The sequence below is a fragment of the Kryptolebias marmoratus genome, linkage group LG2 (assembly GCF_001649575.2).
Source record: "Kryptolebias marmoratus isolate JLee-2015 linkage group LG2, ASM164957v2, whole genome shotgun sequence".
NCBI classification, from domain to species: Eukaryota; Metazoa; Chordata; class Actinopteri; order Cyprinodontiformes; family Rivulidae; genus Kryptolebias; species Kryptolebias marmoratus.
In genome coordinates this window covers 34116552-34135081 of record NC_051431.1, presented here as the reverse complement: position 1 = coordinate 34135081, position 18530 = coordinate 34116552, and positions in this window count along the sequence as shown.

Sequence of the window (18530 nt, the reverse complement as noted above, 5' to 3'; positions counted from 1 at the left end):
GGAAACTCATTTCAGCCGCTTGTATTCGCGATCTCGTTCTTTCGGTCACTACCCAAAGCTCGTGACCATAGATGAGGGTAGGAACGTAGATCGACCGGTAAATTGCGAGCTTCGCTTTTTGCCTCAGCTCTCTCTTCACCACAACAGATCGGTACAGCGCCTGCTTCACTGCAGACGCTGCACCAATCCGCCTATCGATCTCCCGCTCCATTTTTCCTTCATTCGTGAACAACACCCCGAGATACTTAAACTCCTCCATTTGGGCAGGACATCTTCCCCGACCCGGAGAAGGCACTCTACCCTTTTCCAGCTCAAGACCATGGCCTCGGATTTGGAGGCACTGATCATCATCCCGGCCGTTTCACACTCGGCTGCGAAAAGCTCCAGCAAGAGCTGTAGATCACGGTCTGATGAAGCCAACAGGACCACATCATCTGCAAAAATCAGAGATGCAATCCTAAGGCCACCAAAACGGATCCCCTCAACACCTTGGCTGTGCCTCGAAATTCTGTCTATAAACATTATGAATAGAATCGGTGACAAAATGCAACCTTGGCGGAGTCCAACTCTCACCGGAAACAAATCTGACTTACTGCCGGCAATGTGGACCAAGCTCTGACACCGGTCATATAGGGACCTAACAGCCCGTATCAAAGGGCTCGGTACCCCATACTCCCGGAGTACCCCCCTCATCTCATCTCATGAACTGTTCTTACTTCACCCAACTCAAAATTCTCAAGCCTCTCCCAAGCAACCTACGAAACAAGACCAAAGTAAGAATTATACAATAATCCCATTGAAACTATCTGATGAACTACTACACACCTGAGGATCCACTAACAGTTTGTTTTCCTTCCTGCAGATGCAAACAGTCCCAACTTCCCTCGCCTTTCAAAATAAAACCAGTTCAAACTTGTGTTTCAGTTTGAACTTTCTTGGGTCAGTAACTAGATCTCTGTGTAAAAGTCTTATTATTATGAGAGTAATGCAGTGTACAGAATTTTACTGTAGCTGAAAAACCGAGTCTGCAGCTCAACTGCAGGAAAGAAATCTATCATTGTTGTTACTGTCGATGCATCTGTCATGCTTGCAGTCGCAAGTTTGGTTAGGTGGGTCTATGACACAGTTTTGGCTGTCCAATTGAAAACTCAAGAGTGGTGTTTCAGGAATTCCTCACTCTGAAACCCAGTTTTAAAAAATACCATCTAGAGACTCATAAAATGCTGTTTTCATGTGGATGCTGAAATGATAAAAGGCTTTCACATATTAACAAAAACTGTTCTCATGTAGACGGGGCACAAAGGTCTGCTGAAGCTTTGTACTAACTGAGCTAAGGTTAGAGTGCGTTAAAAGCAAAATGTATGTAGCCTGTGAACTAACACACACACACACACAAACAAAATGAGCCAAGGGGCTGTGCCACTGTTCTTAGCCAACCATCAGGGAACCTTGCTGGGTTAGGGCAGGGGTTGGCAACCCAAAATGTTGAAAGAGCCATATTGGACCAAAAAAACAAAAAACAAATATGTGTGGAGCCGCAAAAAATTAAAAACCCTATATAAGGCTTATAATGAAGGCAACACATGCTGTATGTATCTATATTAGCTATATTAGCCTATCAGATATCAGCTAATATAGCTGCTTCGGAGTCGGGCCAGCCAGGCCAGCCCTGCTTCGTGGGTGGAGCAAGCTTAGCTCATTGGTCGTGGGTGTGACCAAATGCAAGCATAAAGAGCGAAGGTAGGAATATAAACAACAGCTTTAGCTTACCCTGCAATGTTTAGGCTGTCTGTCCCCCAGCTGAAGGTGCTGTAAAGCCTGAAACCTCCGGCAGATAACAGCTGTCCTACTCCGCGCAACAATCGCAGCATCCAGAGCATTTCTTCCACTGCGCCTCTCTTCCTGAAGTCTCAGGAGAATCCCCATAAGTTTAAAAAACAGCAACAACACAGGGCCAACGTTGTCCATAGCGCTTCCGTTGTTTACACAACTTGGGCTAAGTTTCGGTAGCGCACCCCCCGCCGCCTTCTCCCCACGGCCCCGCCCCCCGCAACACAAGGAGGCGTTCCTCTGCTCGATGCATTCTTTATCGAGCCGAGCCGAGTAGAGCGGAGTGGAGCAGGACTTCTGAATTAGGGTCCGTGTGAAAGAGGCATATATTAAAACAAAAAATATATTTCTTTCCCCCATCTTTTTCCATTTTCAAACATTTTTGAAAAAGCTCCAGGGAGCCGCTAGGGCAGTGCCAAAGAGCCGCATGCGGCTCTAGAGCCGCAGGTTGCTGACCTCCGGGTTAGAGCCACAAGACCCTAATAACTCTGATGTGAACCTGAATGACCCAAAGCTTTATCTCTGTCAGGCACAAGTGTGAGGCACACAAGGCCCCTCAATCGACTCATTTAGTTGACTAATAGCTCTGCAGATTTTCTTATAACAGCCACAAATTATTAGATGTAATTAGTCCCCCACAATTACAACACCTTGGTGAGTATAAGTGAGTAACTGAGTGTGTTCCATACCTCCTCAGAAATATGACTCTAACCAAAATGCTGACTACAGTCAGAAGAAAATAAGGTAGTGCCAGTTGTGATGTAGGATTATGTTTTGCTCTGTGAAACAGTTCAACATCTCCAACTTTAAAATTAAGTATGAGCTAAAGAAGGAAAAAGAAGCTGCTATTTGGCTGAAGTACGGCTCAAGAAACCACATAACATACTGCACAAGAGGAAGGTTTACGCTACTATCACCATTCATTCATAGATTATCAGGGCTCAGAAGGCCACTTGGGTCATTATCCTGTTGAAGGACCCATGACCTGCAACTGAGAACAAGCTTCCTGACACTGTGCAGCACAAATTGGGCTCCAGAAGGTGTTGATTGTCTTGAGATTTCATTGGACTGGAACAGATTCAAGACATCCTGTGTCAGATGCAGCAAAGCAACCCCAGAACATAACCAAGCCTCTTCCATGTTTCATTGTGTTTCATTGTTTGGTGTGTTAACATACAGCCGATGAGACTTATTGTCAAAAAGCTCCAGTTTTGTCTCATCTGCTCAAAGGACATTCTCCTAGAAGCTTTGTGGCTTGTCAGTATGCATTTGATCAAATTCTTATTTAGCTTATTTATAATTTGGTGTCCTTCTTGGTTGTCTTTCATTAGGTCCACTTTGGCTCAAACATCGACCGATGGTGCATCCTTGGAGTCAACATACTCCAAGGATGTATGTTGATCTTGGAGTTAACTTCTAATTTTTTGGAAGTTTTCTGGGCTTTTTGGTTACCATTTGTGTTATCTGTCTCTTCAATTTGTCATCAGTTTTCCTCTTGCAGCCATGTCCTGGGAGGTTGTTTCCAGTCCTGTGGAACGTAGACTTCTGAATAATCTGTACAGCTGTAGTCACAGGAACATCAAGTTACTTGGAGATGGTCTTATAGCGTTTACCTTTAACATGATATTAATGTTTGTTTTTTTCTCAGCTCCTGAGACAACTCTGAGCTTAGTTTTCTGTGCTCCATGTTCAGTGTAGTACACACCAAGATACCAAACATCACAGTGACTACTTTTTACCCTTTAAACAGGCAGACTGACTGATTACAAGATTGAAGACACCTGTGGTGCTGATTACAGGACACACCTTAGTTTAACATGTCCCTGTGAGCAAATTATTACTGCCACCAAGGAGGTTATGTTTTCAGTAGCTTTGGTTGGTTTGTCCAAATGTCTGTCTGTTCGTCTGTCTGCTTGCAAGATTACACTGCAACAGTGTAATGTAGGAATGCCAAACTGTATAGCTGGAGACTTTATCAGTCAAGGATAATCCCTAATGATTTCAACATAATGGTTTCAAAGGTCAAGGTCACAGGTGACCCCTTTGTTAAAACAGGCTGCACTTAAAGAAGATGAAGATGAACGTGGTTTATTGCATTGCAAAGGAGCTACCATGTCCGATGCGTGGAGATGATTTTGACCATCACTGGAGAAATGAAATCAGGTCTCGCCGAAGAAATCAGACGAGCCCCTTATATCAGTTTTTTTTTTTTTTTTAATTTACACTCATAGTCTCAGTTTCCTAAACAGTTTGATTCATGATGTTCTGTTTCTTCACATTACTCCTGTCTTTCATCCTGTGGAGTTTTACTTGACTTTCATTCTTATTAAGCCTCCCTCTTCTCCTGAACATATCATTTCACTGCCCTTCTCTCTGCTCCACCGGTAACTCAGCGATGCAGTGTGACGTCTGTGCTGGACAAGACACTTGAGGCTCTGTTTTAATGAGAAGCACAGGTAAATAAAATAATACAGAGAGGAAGCAAACACATGTGTTCATGCACTTTCAGTATGAACTCAATTAGAGTGATTTATTTTCTGCTCCTTTCTGAGAACATGAAAACAAACAGGGTTGCTGCTCTCTGCTGACTAAGTTGTAAACAATCCTTGTGAAAAACTAGAACTAATTTAAGATTCAGAATAAATGAATGTATACCCCCCACTGTTTTTCATGCCATAGTTTTAGAATGAGTTTATCTGATATTGAGAAATGACATAATTCTAGCCATTTTGTTTAAACCTTGTAAATGACATTATGCATACTTTCATACAATGCAAGATCTTGTTAGGTATGTTTGGACTCATAGAATGGCTAGGGGAATCTCAGCTACTACTACACCAGATTTTAGCTCTATATCTGTAAAACTGGCTACGTTACAGCCATTTCTGGAGTCACCTAATTGTGGCAACCATCTTGTAACATGTAAAACAGTACAGAAACAAAATGCTCACAAATTAAGCCTTTATTAGCTTGTCTACATACCAATAACTCATCCTTCATATGTTCTCACTTTTTTACCTGTATACTGAAACATATTCAAGTTATAGTTATATAATGGACATGGACATAAAATCGACACTTTCAACTTTCATTTGAGGGTTTTCACATTAAAATTGGATGAAGGGTGTAGGAGTTTCAGCTCCATAACATGTGCCATGCTGTTTTTAAAGGGATCAAAAGTAATTGGACAATTGACTCAAAGGCTATTTCATGGGCAGGTGTGGGTATTTCCCTTGTTATGTCATTCTCAATTGACCAGATAAAAGGCTTGGAGTTGATCAAAGATGTGGTGCTCGCATTTGGAGGATTTTGCTGTGAAGAAAACATGTTGTCAAAGGAGCTCTGCATGCAGATGAAACAAGCCATCCTTAAGCTGCCAAAACAGAAAAGACCTTGCTACAATATTAGGCATGGCAAAATCTACAGTTAGGTACATTCTAAGAAAGAAAGAAAGAAAGAAAGAAAGAAAGAAAGAAAGAAAGAAAGAAAGAAAGAACTGGTGAACTCATCAATGCAAAACACCTGGACGCCCATCACAGAATAGTTTACATGGTAAAGAGAAACCCATTCACAAAAGCCAACCAAGTAAACAACACTTCAGGAGGAATACATATCTATATCCAAATACTATAAAGAGAAAACATTAAATGCATTAAATACAGAGGGTTCATTGCATGGTGCAAGCCACTCATAATCAACACAGTGAGTGGATTCATACCGGTACAATATATACTGTTCAAAACACTCAGAAAACACATCCTATATCTGAATGAATGAAATATTCTCATTGAATACTTTGTTCTGTACAAAGTTGAATGTGCTGACAACAGAATCACAAAAATCATCAATAGAAATCAAATTTATTCCCCAATGGAGGCCTGGATTTGGAGTCACGCACAAAATTAAAGTGGAAAAACACTACAGGCTGATCCAACTTTGATGTAATGTCCTTAAAACACGCCAAAATGAGGCTCAGTATGGTGTGTGGCCTCCACATGCCTGTATGACCTCTCTATAACACCTGGGCATGCTCCTGATGAGGTGGCAGATTGTCTTCTGAGGGATCTCCTCCCAGACCTGGACTAAAGCATCCGCCAACTTCTGGACAGTCTGTGGTGCAACGTGATGTTGGTGATGGAGTGAGACATGATGTCCCAGATGTACTCAATCGGATTCAGGTCTGGGGAACGAGCGGGCCACTCCATAGTTTCAATGTCTTCATCTTGCAGGAACTGCTGACACTCCAGCCACATGAGGTCCAGCATTGTCCTGCATGAGGAGGAACCCAGGGCCAACCGCACCAGCATATGGTCTCACAAGGGGTTAGAGAATCTCAGACCTGCTTTCATCTGTGAAGAGCACAGGGTGCCAGTGGCGAATTTGCCAATCCTGGTGTTCTCTGGCAAATGCCAAGCGTCCTGCACGGTGTTGGGCTGTGAGCACAACCCCCATCTGTGGACGTCGGGCCCTCATACCATCCTCATGGAGTCGATTTTCTAACACATGCACATTTGTGGCCTGCTGGAGGTCATTTTGCAGGGCTCTGGCAGTGCTCCCCCTGTTCCTACTTGCATAAAGGCAGAGGTAGCAGTCCTGCTGCTGGGTTGTTGCTCTCCTATGACCTCCTCCACGTCTCCTGGTGTACTGGCCTGTCTCCTGGTAGCGCCTCCAGCCTCTGGACACTACGCTGACAGACACAGCAAACCTTACCACAGCTCGCATTGATGTGCCATCCTGGATGAACTGCACTACCTGAGCCAGTTGTGTGGGTTGTAGAGTCCGTCTCATGCTACCATGAGTGTGAAAGCATCACCAACATTCAAAAGTGACAAAAACATCAGCCAGAAAGCATAGGTACTGAGAAGTGGTCTGTGGTCCCCACCTGCAGAACCACTCCTTTATTGAGTGTGTCTTGCTAATTGCCAATAATTTCCACCTGTTGTCTATTCCATTTGCACAACAGCATGTGAAATTGATTGCCAATCAGTGTTGCTTCCTAAGTGGACAGTTTGATTTCACAGAAGTTTGATTTACTTGGAGTTATATTGTGTTGTTTAAGTGTTCCCTTTATTTGTTTGAGCAGTGTAGTTAAAGGTGAATTTAAATCAAATCTAAAAAAACTGACATTTCATGAATGTTATTTAGTCAAACACACCCACACAACATTCCAGGGACCCATTTTTCTGACCTACAACCTAAATAAACTGTTTTTAGTGTTTTAGTTAATAATTTCTGAAAAGGGTGATTTGTGGGGCAGAGTTGCCATTCTGGGATCATGATGTGTGTTGTGCACCAGCCGGCCAATAACACTGTCGCGACTGTCCGGTTGTTTACTTATAGAAATGGAAGAAGCCTTACCAAAGAAATCAAAGAAATATCAGAAGACTTTGTAGGATACACAAACATACCAGTATGAACTTTAGGTTAAGGAATTAACCCAGGTTCTCTGAAACATGAGTGAGATATCTCACTATGAGACACGCCCCCCTGCACCTCTCCCCCAGAAACTCTACATTACGCCAGTCCTGGCCGACAGAAGTGACGTCGGCTTTGGGAGGAGGACTTCCTCCCAGTATAAATGCCCAACATCATGCAGGTGATCTTCAGTCTTTTAAGCACACCTCTTCCTCGCTCCAGGCAAGGAGGGTGATCTGGTGAGATACCTCACTCATGTTTCAGAGAACCGGGGTTAATTCCTTAACCTAAAGTTCTCTTTCAACATTCGTTTCAGTATCTCACTATGGGATATGGTGTCTTCCAAGCCAGAGTTGGTGCTGTGATGTCTATAGAACCTAGTGAAGGTGTAAGGGGTTGCCTAGCTGACAGCGTCACATATGTCCTCCATAGGTATACCTCAAAACAGTGCCCAGGATGAGGCCATCCCATGAGTGGAATGAGCCCGTAGACCTGCAGGTGGTGCAAGGCCTTTGGTCTCATAAGCCATAGTGATCACCCTGACTATCCAGTGGAAAGGTGTTGCTTTGTTAGAGGCTTACCTTTATGTGGTGCAGCACATGATACAAACAGCTGCTCAGATTTGCGAAAACCTACTGCTTTCTCCACATAGATCCACAGGCCTCGCACAGGGCAGTGTGTGTGCAGTTGTGGGTAGAAAGTCATTAATTCCAGAGAGCGGCATGGTAAGTTCGGGTTGAAGACCTTCAGTATATAAGCAGGATTGGGTTTTGGTAAGACCTTATAATCTTCTCCGATAAACCGCATGCAGGAGGGGTTCACTGAAAAGGCTTGAATGTCACTCACACGTTTGGCAGAAACCAGGGTGACCAACAAAGCTGTCTTAAATGACAGCACCTTGATCTCAGCCAGCTCCAAAGGGTCAAAAGTTGCATGTGACAAAGCATCAAGCATCATTGGTAAATCCCATAAAGGAGTGAGGCTTCTGGACACTGGCCTGCATCCTTCATGAACTGGCACACTAGAAGTTGTTGCCCCACTGTTTTGTCTCCAAAGCCTATGTGACAAGATGAAATAGCAGCCATGTATACTTTATCAGAGCTAGCAGATCGAATATCGGTTGCAGCCTGACGCTTTTTTCCGGATGAGAAAATATCTAAAGTAAAAGCTGTCTCTGCTTTTCTCCTGTGGGACCAGCCGAATTGCAATTTTGTTCTGCAGAGAGATTATTTTCTCCTGTAATATGGATGCATGTTCTTCCCGGGCATATGACTGTATTTGCCTTTGCAATAGGGAGGGGCTAACCCAAACTGGAGCCTGTACCCCCAGGATTTTGAGCATCCAATCTGATGCCCCACATGCTCGCCACAGCTGGGTGCTTTGGTTCCCGATGTTACTGGCGATGCAAAAGGCATTCCTCCGCATGCAACATTGAGCTCGGTCTTCTTTCCATGGTTGCAGTCCGCAGACTGCGACTGGGGTTAGCATCTAGGGATGCCGTAGACCGGTCTGGTGCTGTGGAGGAAGGAGGCTGGGATTTTTTGAGCAGGCAAAGTTTGAGCAATTCACCTTCTCTGTTTTTCTCCTCACAGTGTTTTTGCATTGTTGCAACAGTGGGACCGAATAAGCCCTTCGAGTCCACCGGGGTGTTAAGGAGTTGGTTCTTCTCTCTCTGAGACAGACTAAACAGATTCAACCATCTGGCTCTCTCCTGTGTGATGATCAGGGCCATCGCTCTCCCTGAGACCTGGACAGCATTTCTGTGGAGATGCAAGCAGAGGTCTGTCACCACACACAGATCGTCCCATCTGCGGTCGGTGCACCCGCCAACTGCTCCTGTAATTCCACTTGATAAGCGAAGAGAAGAGATGAGGCATTCAGGGCCTGCCACTGTCATGGTTAATCTCTGTGACTGGTGCAGGTGAAATGCCAACAGCAGTTCCATGGGAGGCAGGCGTAAAAAAAACCCGCTGTCCTCCATGCCAATTCAGTCCAACGCTGACCCTCCCAGGGCGAGTTTTTTTGAGGAGAGCAGATTACTTCAAGATCGGGTTGCTTCCTCAATGCGATCTGGAAAAACCAGCAGCAGCTGAATGGCGGAATATTTGGCTTTTGGGAGTTGTGTCCCCTCATACCGAGATGTGGTGGTCTCCGTGAGTTTCCAGCCATTCATTGCCCAGCTTTGCAGCTACAGCAGGTCTCACCGGCTTCCATGGGTTTTGCAGCCAGCGGGATAAAGAATGTTTCGCCTTCCTGCTCGTCATCATCAGACCCGAGACTAACAGATTCCACCTCGGAGTCAGATTCTGCGCCAGCAAAATTACTGAAATCTGGGAAGTCAGCTTCATCTTCCTCTGGGTTGAGTAGTGGTGCAACCGCATCGAGCTGGTCGCCTCAACTGGCTCCAGCCAAAAAGGGGTCTCCCTCACCATTCATGGAAAGAACCTTTGGCAGGGAATTGGATAAGTTGTAGCTTGCTCTGTTCGGACCGGACAGAAAATACCACTGGAGTTTCATTTTTTTGGCTTCCTGAAAGATAAAAACCCTCATCAGATTTGGATCCATAAGCTCCAATGTGGTAATTACTATCAGAACTCTGGTTCAGACCTCTTCAAAGGGGAGCACCACACGCTCCAACCCTCCTTTACGCCAAATAAAACAGGCGTATGTATAAAAAAGGCAAATGTGGAGGAGTACACTACCACAGAAAAGGAGAGGAGAAAGAGGAACCTTAACTTAAAACGTGACATTGTGAATGCGTGCTGTCATTAAAAGGTATGAGATGCTTATAGGGCAATAGTGTGAGATCAGTTTGTGATTCAGAGCAGTTTGTTATTGATGAAAAAATATAGAAAATCCATGTGTGTGTAGGGTCCTACGTCAGAGTTTGTGCTATTTCTGCCTAATACAAATGGATGTTTCATCAGTGTTTGGAAGGGAAACGTAGATGTTTCTCTCTTGATCTTATCAGACCAAGAGTGGTCATTGATCAAGCTCTCCCCTTCTTCTGAATCCCAAGATGACCATGAGCTAATCACTTTTCTTGACTCTAACCAGAATTTACATTCCCACCAGTGTCAGTCCTGTTGTGGTTTGACGAAATTTACACTCTGAGAAAAAAACAAAACAAAAAACGCACCCAGCACCTGGTTAAACTCAACTAATTAAATTTAGTTTTTTACACGCATCAAAGAAAAATAACCACTTGCCTTTAGGACTGGAAAAAAATCCCACATTGCCCCCTGTGGGGGATTCAAAGTTCTTGTTAACCTTTTTTTTGGACTGTCTGATCACATGTGCGCTTTCTAACCTCTTAGAAGTAATTTTCTGCCCTGCAATCTTCATGTTAAGCTTTGACAGTGTGCCTAACCTTTCTAATTTCAGTTACAAGACATACCACAGTTTCCTATTTTGAAAAATACAAGATTCACATTTTTCACCTTTAACAGCCTTTGTTATGTATATTTTCTGTTTTGCTTTTCATTAATTTGCATATCAGATGTCACGTGAGAACATTGTTTTCCTGTGTCATAAGATAGCATATTACATCTGTTTTTAAGTGAACTCCAACCAGTATTAGAAATTCAGTGAGATTACAAAAGGTTTAAAAACATGTAACATGCTTTCTTTCAGTGTTTATTAAGCATGATTCATTTATTTCTAAAGGCTCAACATTTATTAATAATTAGGCTCAATTATTTTTAAAGGCTTTAAGAAGAAGTTCAAGTAATTACTGATCAAGTCTGTTTCTTCTTTTAATTAGATTTTCTTGTCTATCTTTAAGGCAAAAAAGTGTAAAGTTCAGATCATAGTTTTTGTTTTCTTCTTTTCTTTGTCTAAAAGTGTAAAAGTTAACCTCCAAGTATGTGTAATTTCTATTGGTTGAATGCTCACTAAAATGCCCACCTTCTTTTAAGAACAGCGGCCGTGATTGGACTATCTATATAGAAAGCACAACACCCAGCTTTTGTTTCAAAGCCTAAGGTGCGCTCACCCCTAGTTCCCTTCCTCGTTCGTTCTCTTCCTCTCACTTCTCTTTGCTTGTCCTCATCTGTTTTTAACTTCATACGTTTTAGTTTGTGATCCTTGTGTTTTTCCGATTTGCTGCTTTCATCATATTTTGCCTTCGAGACAAATTTTCCATCATTAAGAAGTTTTTCCCAGTTTATTTCGGCGGATCATAATTGACCTTAATTTAGGAAATGTTAGTGAAGTTAATCAGAACGATAGATTAGTTTTGTATGCCATGTCACGTACACTACCTTATGAACACTTAAATTTTAAACAAGACACCGATGCAGATGTTAAATTTAAACAACACTTTAAGTAAGGGGAAAAAATGCAATTGGAATTATTTTGCATCCCATAATAACGATAAAACAATAACACCTTTACAGTAGCTTTCTTCTTAATTATAGTGATTTGAACCACAATCTCAGTCCATATCAACCCTCAATATTTCAGGTAAGGCTTTACAAAAAATATTCAACCCCAAATTTAACGCATTGCAGGCCTGAATCGATGGTTGGGTGCATTGGAGCTAAAAACAAACAGCTTGCCTACTCTGATGCTAGATTCAGTCTTGATTAAATAAGTTAAAGGATTTCATCTTGAGATATCCTTTTTGTAGAGCAAATCTGTCCTGGTACAGGTAGGCAGCCATCTTCTCTATATGATATGTCGGAAATGCCATGACAGGACATGTAAAATAAATAAATAAATGAAGGACTATAGAATAATTTATTCAGATTAGCTTTATAGAGATGTAGCAGGGTGTTGTATAACTGTGTGTGTTGATAGGTAAATGAGGGCACAGATTGTGAAGTGAAGTGAAGTAAAGTGAGATTTATTTATATAGCACTTTTCAGCAACAAGGCGATCCAAAACACTTTACAACAGAAACAAAAACAGAATCCAGTACAGCAGGTACATAATGAAACACAAAAAAGAAAAACACATCAATCATGTATAATCTAAATGAATCGTGTATAATCTAAATGAAATATAGGATAATCTAAATAAAATCATGAAACCAGACATATCTAAACATGAGCTAAGACAGTTAAAATAGTAGCTAAAATAATCTAAATAAAATCATGATAAAGTTAAAGCTGAACTAAACAATAATTAGGAATCTAACAATCTAACAATATCTAAAGTATGAGCTAAGATAAACTAAACTTAACTAAATGTACAAGAACTAAACTAAATGTACAGGGAGGATAAATAAGCTAAAACATGACAATGCTAAAACTAATGGTGCCAAACTTTCTAAAAGTACCCCAATTGCCCAATTCCAATTGTGTTGGAAAGTGGTTTGAGTGGCCCGGTTGGCTAAAAAGGCTCTTACAGATCATTTACCATTTTCCACTTTGCCTCAGTCCATTTTAAATGAACTTTGATCCAGAGACGATGGTACTGTTTCAGAATGTTGTTCCCATATAACTTCTTCTATGGCATGGTGAACTGTTTCCAGACAATGAATTGTGGAAGTGTTCCTGAACCCATGTAGTAATACAGAATGAGTTTTAAAATACAAAACTACCTCTGTTTCTTACAAAAAAAAAAAAAAAAAAATCTTCTCAATCATCACAATTTCCAAGGTTCACCATTTGGTATATTTACTATATTCATTTGAGAATAAAATATAGGTTTATGAGATTTGAAAATTATTGCATTTTGTTTTTATTCACATTTTATGGTGTCTCAACTTTTTTAGAGCTGGGCTTGGATATGACTGCCAATACTTGCCAAAAATCTCTGATATTCTCATACAGATCAACAAAGCCTGTAAAATTCAGTTGGTAGTGAACATGATGCAATGATGAATGACTCAGGCTTTTACATTGCCTTTGTTTATTTTTCAGTAATCAGTGCAGACCAGCCCTTCTCTGGAGGTTTTTGTATGACACATCCAAATACAACTTGATGAAACATTTTGCTCCATGACTGCTCAAGAGATTTTTACACAATCTTCAAAAAAATAAAATAAATAAATAAAAGATTTAGCATTAATATAAACATTATAGATGATGTTATCTGGCTTACATTTTTTTGGAATAAATAAAGCTAACTCAATAAGAACACAGAGGGAGTCTGTGTGAGTGATGCTGAACAACTCCTTCCACACATTGTTCCTGTTTGCACAGACCTTAGCAATTTGTTTGACTCTGCTGCTGCTGAGGCGAGTCGTGCTCACAATCTCTGCATCTGTGTGGATTATATACATGTGTGTGCATATGTGCACACGTGTGTGTATACATGTCCACAGACATGTGTTTAGGTGGAGAGCATTAATGTCAAACTTCTCCTACTGTAAGCTGTGGGACAGTCTTTCTGTGGTTTGATTTGTAAGGTCCGGGGAGGGTTTAGGGCCCCACTGTTAAGCATTTTTTTTCTGTTCTGATTTTTCTCCTCCTTCAGATGTTTTTTTAAGACCCAGATTATATTTTAAAGGAGTCTTTATTGTTTTCAGACTGAAGAAGGTGGGGCAGCTAAAAAAAATCTTTAAACTCATGTTAAATCTTTGATTCATTCAAGAACAGCAACAACAAATTTACGTTTTATTTAAAAGTTAAAAGCTAAGTATTCCTTGAAGGAATGCATATCACCCACCACCTTTCATGCCAGAGTTTTAAACTAATATCATCCTATGTTGAGAATGATGGAGGTACAACTGTTTTGCTCAAACCTTGAAATCTCTTTTGTGATATTGTGATTTCACATTCTCTGTATATATTGTAAAAACTCTCCGCTACTTCCTCATGAAATCATAGATTGTTTTCTATAAACTATAGCCACTTTTGAGTTGGCTAATGTCAATTAGCTGTTGCCATCTTTAACTGGGAGGACTTCAAAAGTGAGTCAGTTGTAGGCATACATGCATACATTTTGGCTGCTTTTGCCAAATGTGGAAGGCCTTTTTCTTGCCTGTGAGTGCTTTTTTTCCCTTCCCAGCCATGACAGCTGCACAGTGAGGCCAGGGCATCATGGGTTTGGCAGTTTCAGCAGCACACCAGTAGCATCTGATCGGCGCCTTGATGATGGACAGCAGCCCCAGCCTGAGTCAGTGCCACTGGGCACAAACACACTCACACAACTGGCATGAACTGTCACCATGGCAACTAAGGCTGCATAAATGTCGATCTGTATTTTGTCTCTTGAACAAGTTTTCCACTTTTATTTTTGTTAAACATTTTCAGGTAAAAAGAGGAGTTGGAATAAAAGAGCAGATCGAATAGGGCTAAAGTGTCTTTAATTACTCTATACAGTATTAATTCCAATTGAGGTTTGTAAATAGATGACACCATCCTGACAGAAAATCTCCAGTTTTTTTCTTGCCCACAACTAAAGGTGAAAGGACAATAATGTTTTTGCCTGTGTTTATCTGTCTGTTAGCAAAATGTTTCAACTGGATGGATTTTAGTGAAATTCTCAGAAGATAATCATTTGATGGACATCTACAACTGATTAATTCGTGAAATGAAATTAGTCCAATTCAAAATAGATGTCACAGCTAACTGACATTAAGCAACACAAAAAAGCTTAAATACAATAATTATTTTCAAACATCGAGCTAAAAATTGATAAGGTAGTAGCTGAGAGTGTCTTCCCATGATATCGCACATAACATCATCTTTAAGTTAGACTAAAACAGACACAACTCTATCTCTTCTCATCATAAGGTGATCTTAGTCTAAACTCTGAACATGAAAGGTGGTGGGTGATATGCATTCTTTAAAGAAATGCTAAGCTTTATTATTATGGGTAAAAGGAGCCTAGGTATGATTATAAAATTTTGCTTTGTATACTACTAATTGTACCAGTTCAAAATTGTACAATAATATCATTGAGTTTGTGACTTTGTATTGAACACAAAGTGGTCCTTTTTTGTAATTTTAGACAAAAAACAAAAAAACAACAGCTACTTTAGGTGAAACACTTCAGTAATTATTTAAATAAATCAAGAGTACCGCAATAAAAACGGATCCACACACAAAGTTTGTGTACAATACATAAGACAACATAAGGATCTTAAGGGTATTGATATACATAATGAGACCCATACAATAGGTTTGTTTGCAGATGATGTAATTTGCTACTTGTCAGATCCCGAAAATTCACTGCCTTGTCTGATCAATCAGTTAGAGACATTTGGCTTCTACTCAGGATACAAACTAAATTTGAAAAAGACACAGGTTTTGACATTCGGTTATACACCATCTGAAACAATACGTCGAAATTATAATTTAAACTGGAACTCTAATATGATGACTTACCTAGGAATAAAATTAACGAAAAACATGGATGATCTATATAAAGCTAATTTTATTGGAGTGGACCAAGAAATTAGGAGGGATATTAGAAGGTGGGATGTCTTAACACTAGACTTCAGCTCTAGAATTGAAGCCATAAAAATGAACGTGTTACCAAGGTTATTATACCTCTTCCTGGCTTTACCTATAGAAATCCCGGATAGACAGTTTAAAACATGGAACCAGATTTCATCTAGATTCATATGGAACGGCAAAAAACCCAGAATAAAATTTGATATTTTACAATTAGAGAAAGAGAAAGGAGGTATGGCATTACCTGACTTTAGAGAATATTACCACGCTGCCCAAATAAGTCCCATAATGAATATAAGTGCCAAAAATTATGAAGCAAAATGGAAAAATATCGAACAAAGAGTCCAAGGTAGAGAATTGCGAAGTATCATTGGAGATATAGAGGCCACCAAGAGTATACTTAGGACTGTTGATACCGTTACTAGATTCTCACTGGGTAAATGGTTATACATAATTAGGAAATGCAAATTAGAGAAACACTTATGTCTGATACAGTGGCCAGCCTATAATAAATATTTTATTCAAGACTTACAATTTAAACAGTGGCTGGGAAGAGGTCTAACAGCAATAAGTGTAGTCCTTAAAGATGGACACTTTAAAAGTTTTCAGGAACTACAGCAAGAGTTTGCTCTAAGGACTCAAGATCACTTTAGATACCTACAATTAAGGGACTTTTATAACAAAGAGATAAAGCATAAAATAGACCCAAATGAAAATGGGATTGTCAAAATGCTGATTGAGATCTATAAGGGTAAAAAGCACAGAACAGTATCCTTACTTTATAAATATTTGTTAGAAAATAGAGGCACTAACACATTGGAAATTAAGACAAAATGGGAAAGGGAACTGGGCATTCTGTTAACAGAAGACGACTGGCTGAATATCTGGAAGACCCAAATTACAACATCCTCTTCCAGAATCTGGAGAGAATACTGTTGGAAGAATGTAATCAGATTTTTTATAACACCCAAAATTACTAGTAAATTCAAATCCAGAGTTCAACCATGTTGGAGAGATTGTGGAGCGCTTAATGTTAATCATGCGCATATTTTCTGGCTTTGTCCCAGGATTACACAGTTCTGGGACAAAATACACAAAGAGATTGTAACAATACTGGGATATTCAATATCTAGGACCAGTCAGGTTTTATATTTAGGTCTTTCGGAAAATGTTGTACTTAATAAAGATTGTTACTTGTTCAAAATTCTGTTGGTAGCAGCCAAAAAAGTAATAACCAGGAAGTGGTGTCAATCTGAGCCTCCCACCATAGAGGAATGGACACAAACGGTGAACTCGCTATTTGAGATGGAGATTCTAACACACAGACTGAGGACACAAGAAGAGCAATGCCAGGACAAATGGGAAAAATGGACAAATGTCACACCAACGTTACAGGACTAAATTAGGATATGTCGTCCCCTTGTATTTTGTGCTATTCAGTTAAGAATCTCCCTTAGTGTGTTGTTTTTATTTTGTTTTTGGTTGTTCTGTATTCTCTGCTTATTACCATTTCTATGTTTTGTTTTACTTTCTTTGGTGAGTCTACTCTAAAAATGTTAATGAAAATAAAGTGATAAAAAAAAAGTTTGTGTACCTGTGTTAGTGTATGCAAAAATACTAGAATTAATTAGGGAAATACAACCAAACCAACAAGGTATATGCATTCATACCTTGATGGTTTGGTACAGACCTTTTGGACAGGTACAATGAACTTATGACAAATACGTCACTCACAGGTGATCACAGGCTTCTAGAGGGGGCACACGTTTATATAGCTGCATTTTGCTAACAACCATAAAAGAAAAGAAGCAGAGAAAGATATTTAAATACTCAATGTTAAAAATGCAGCTGGTTAAGAAAAAAACATGTAAAAGCAAAAGCATGCATGTTTAGTTTAAATGAACTGTTTCTTTTTTCAAATCAAAGTAAAAAAGCTCCATCGTGCCACTGATCAAAGACAGCTGCAGCAGAGGGTGATGAGAGGTGCAAGTATGGCAGCCAGTTCTATCATTTAAGCAAGTTTAAAAATGACCGTGGCATTTGTACATTTATTCAATATTCCTGATATCAACCATTATTTCCTGGCACTAGTGCTCAGCTTGTTCAGAAGTTTGAGTTTCACTTTTTATTTAATTTATATTTATACATTAGAACAGATCCCAAAGATTTTCTTCTGGGCCCCCCTATGGATTACAATAAAATCCCCTCCACAGACATTAACACATAACTGTTTTTTTTTAGAAGAGTGTTTTTTTGCTGTCAGTGTTATTTCAAACATATTTCTTTTTTTTTATTTGTAACAATATTCAACTTTGCTATCATTAATACATTAAAAAAGCCTGTGTGCAAAATGGGGTTAAAAACCTGTCCATTATGCTTAGTCAGGCACTGTTTTTTGTTTTTTTCATTCCATTTCATTCTCGCGCCGCCCCCCTGCAATGGCACTGCATGCCCCACACTTTGGGAACCACTGCATTAGAAGATAGCATTCAGTTCTCTGTTGTTTTTATTTTAGTTTGGTTCAAATTAAGTGGAGAAAATACTCCTTGCTTTTATGTTATTTTTAAGTAATGTTTTCTTAAGAGATGTGACATTTATCAAACTTTTTGCTTAGCCTGTGGGGAAAGAGCCTGAGCTGGTGTGTGAGGTTGAGAGGTTCCGGCTAGAAATAGTCGGGCTCACCTCAACACACGGCTCTGGCTCTGGAACCAGTCTCCTTGAGAGGGGTTGGACTCTCTCTGGAGTTGTCCCCGGTGAGAGGCGCAGAGCAGGAGTGGGCATACTTGCTGCCCCCCCATCTTGGTGCCTATACGTTGGGGTTTACCCCGGTGAACGAGAGGGTAGCCTCCCCCCGCCTACGTGTGGGGGGACGGGTCCTGACTGTTGTTTGCGCTTATGCGCTGAACAGCAGTTCAGATTACCCACCCTTTTTGGAGT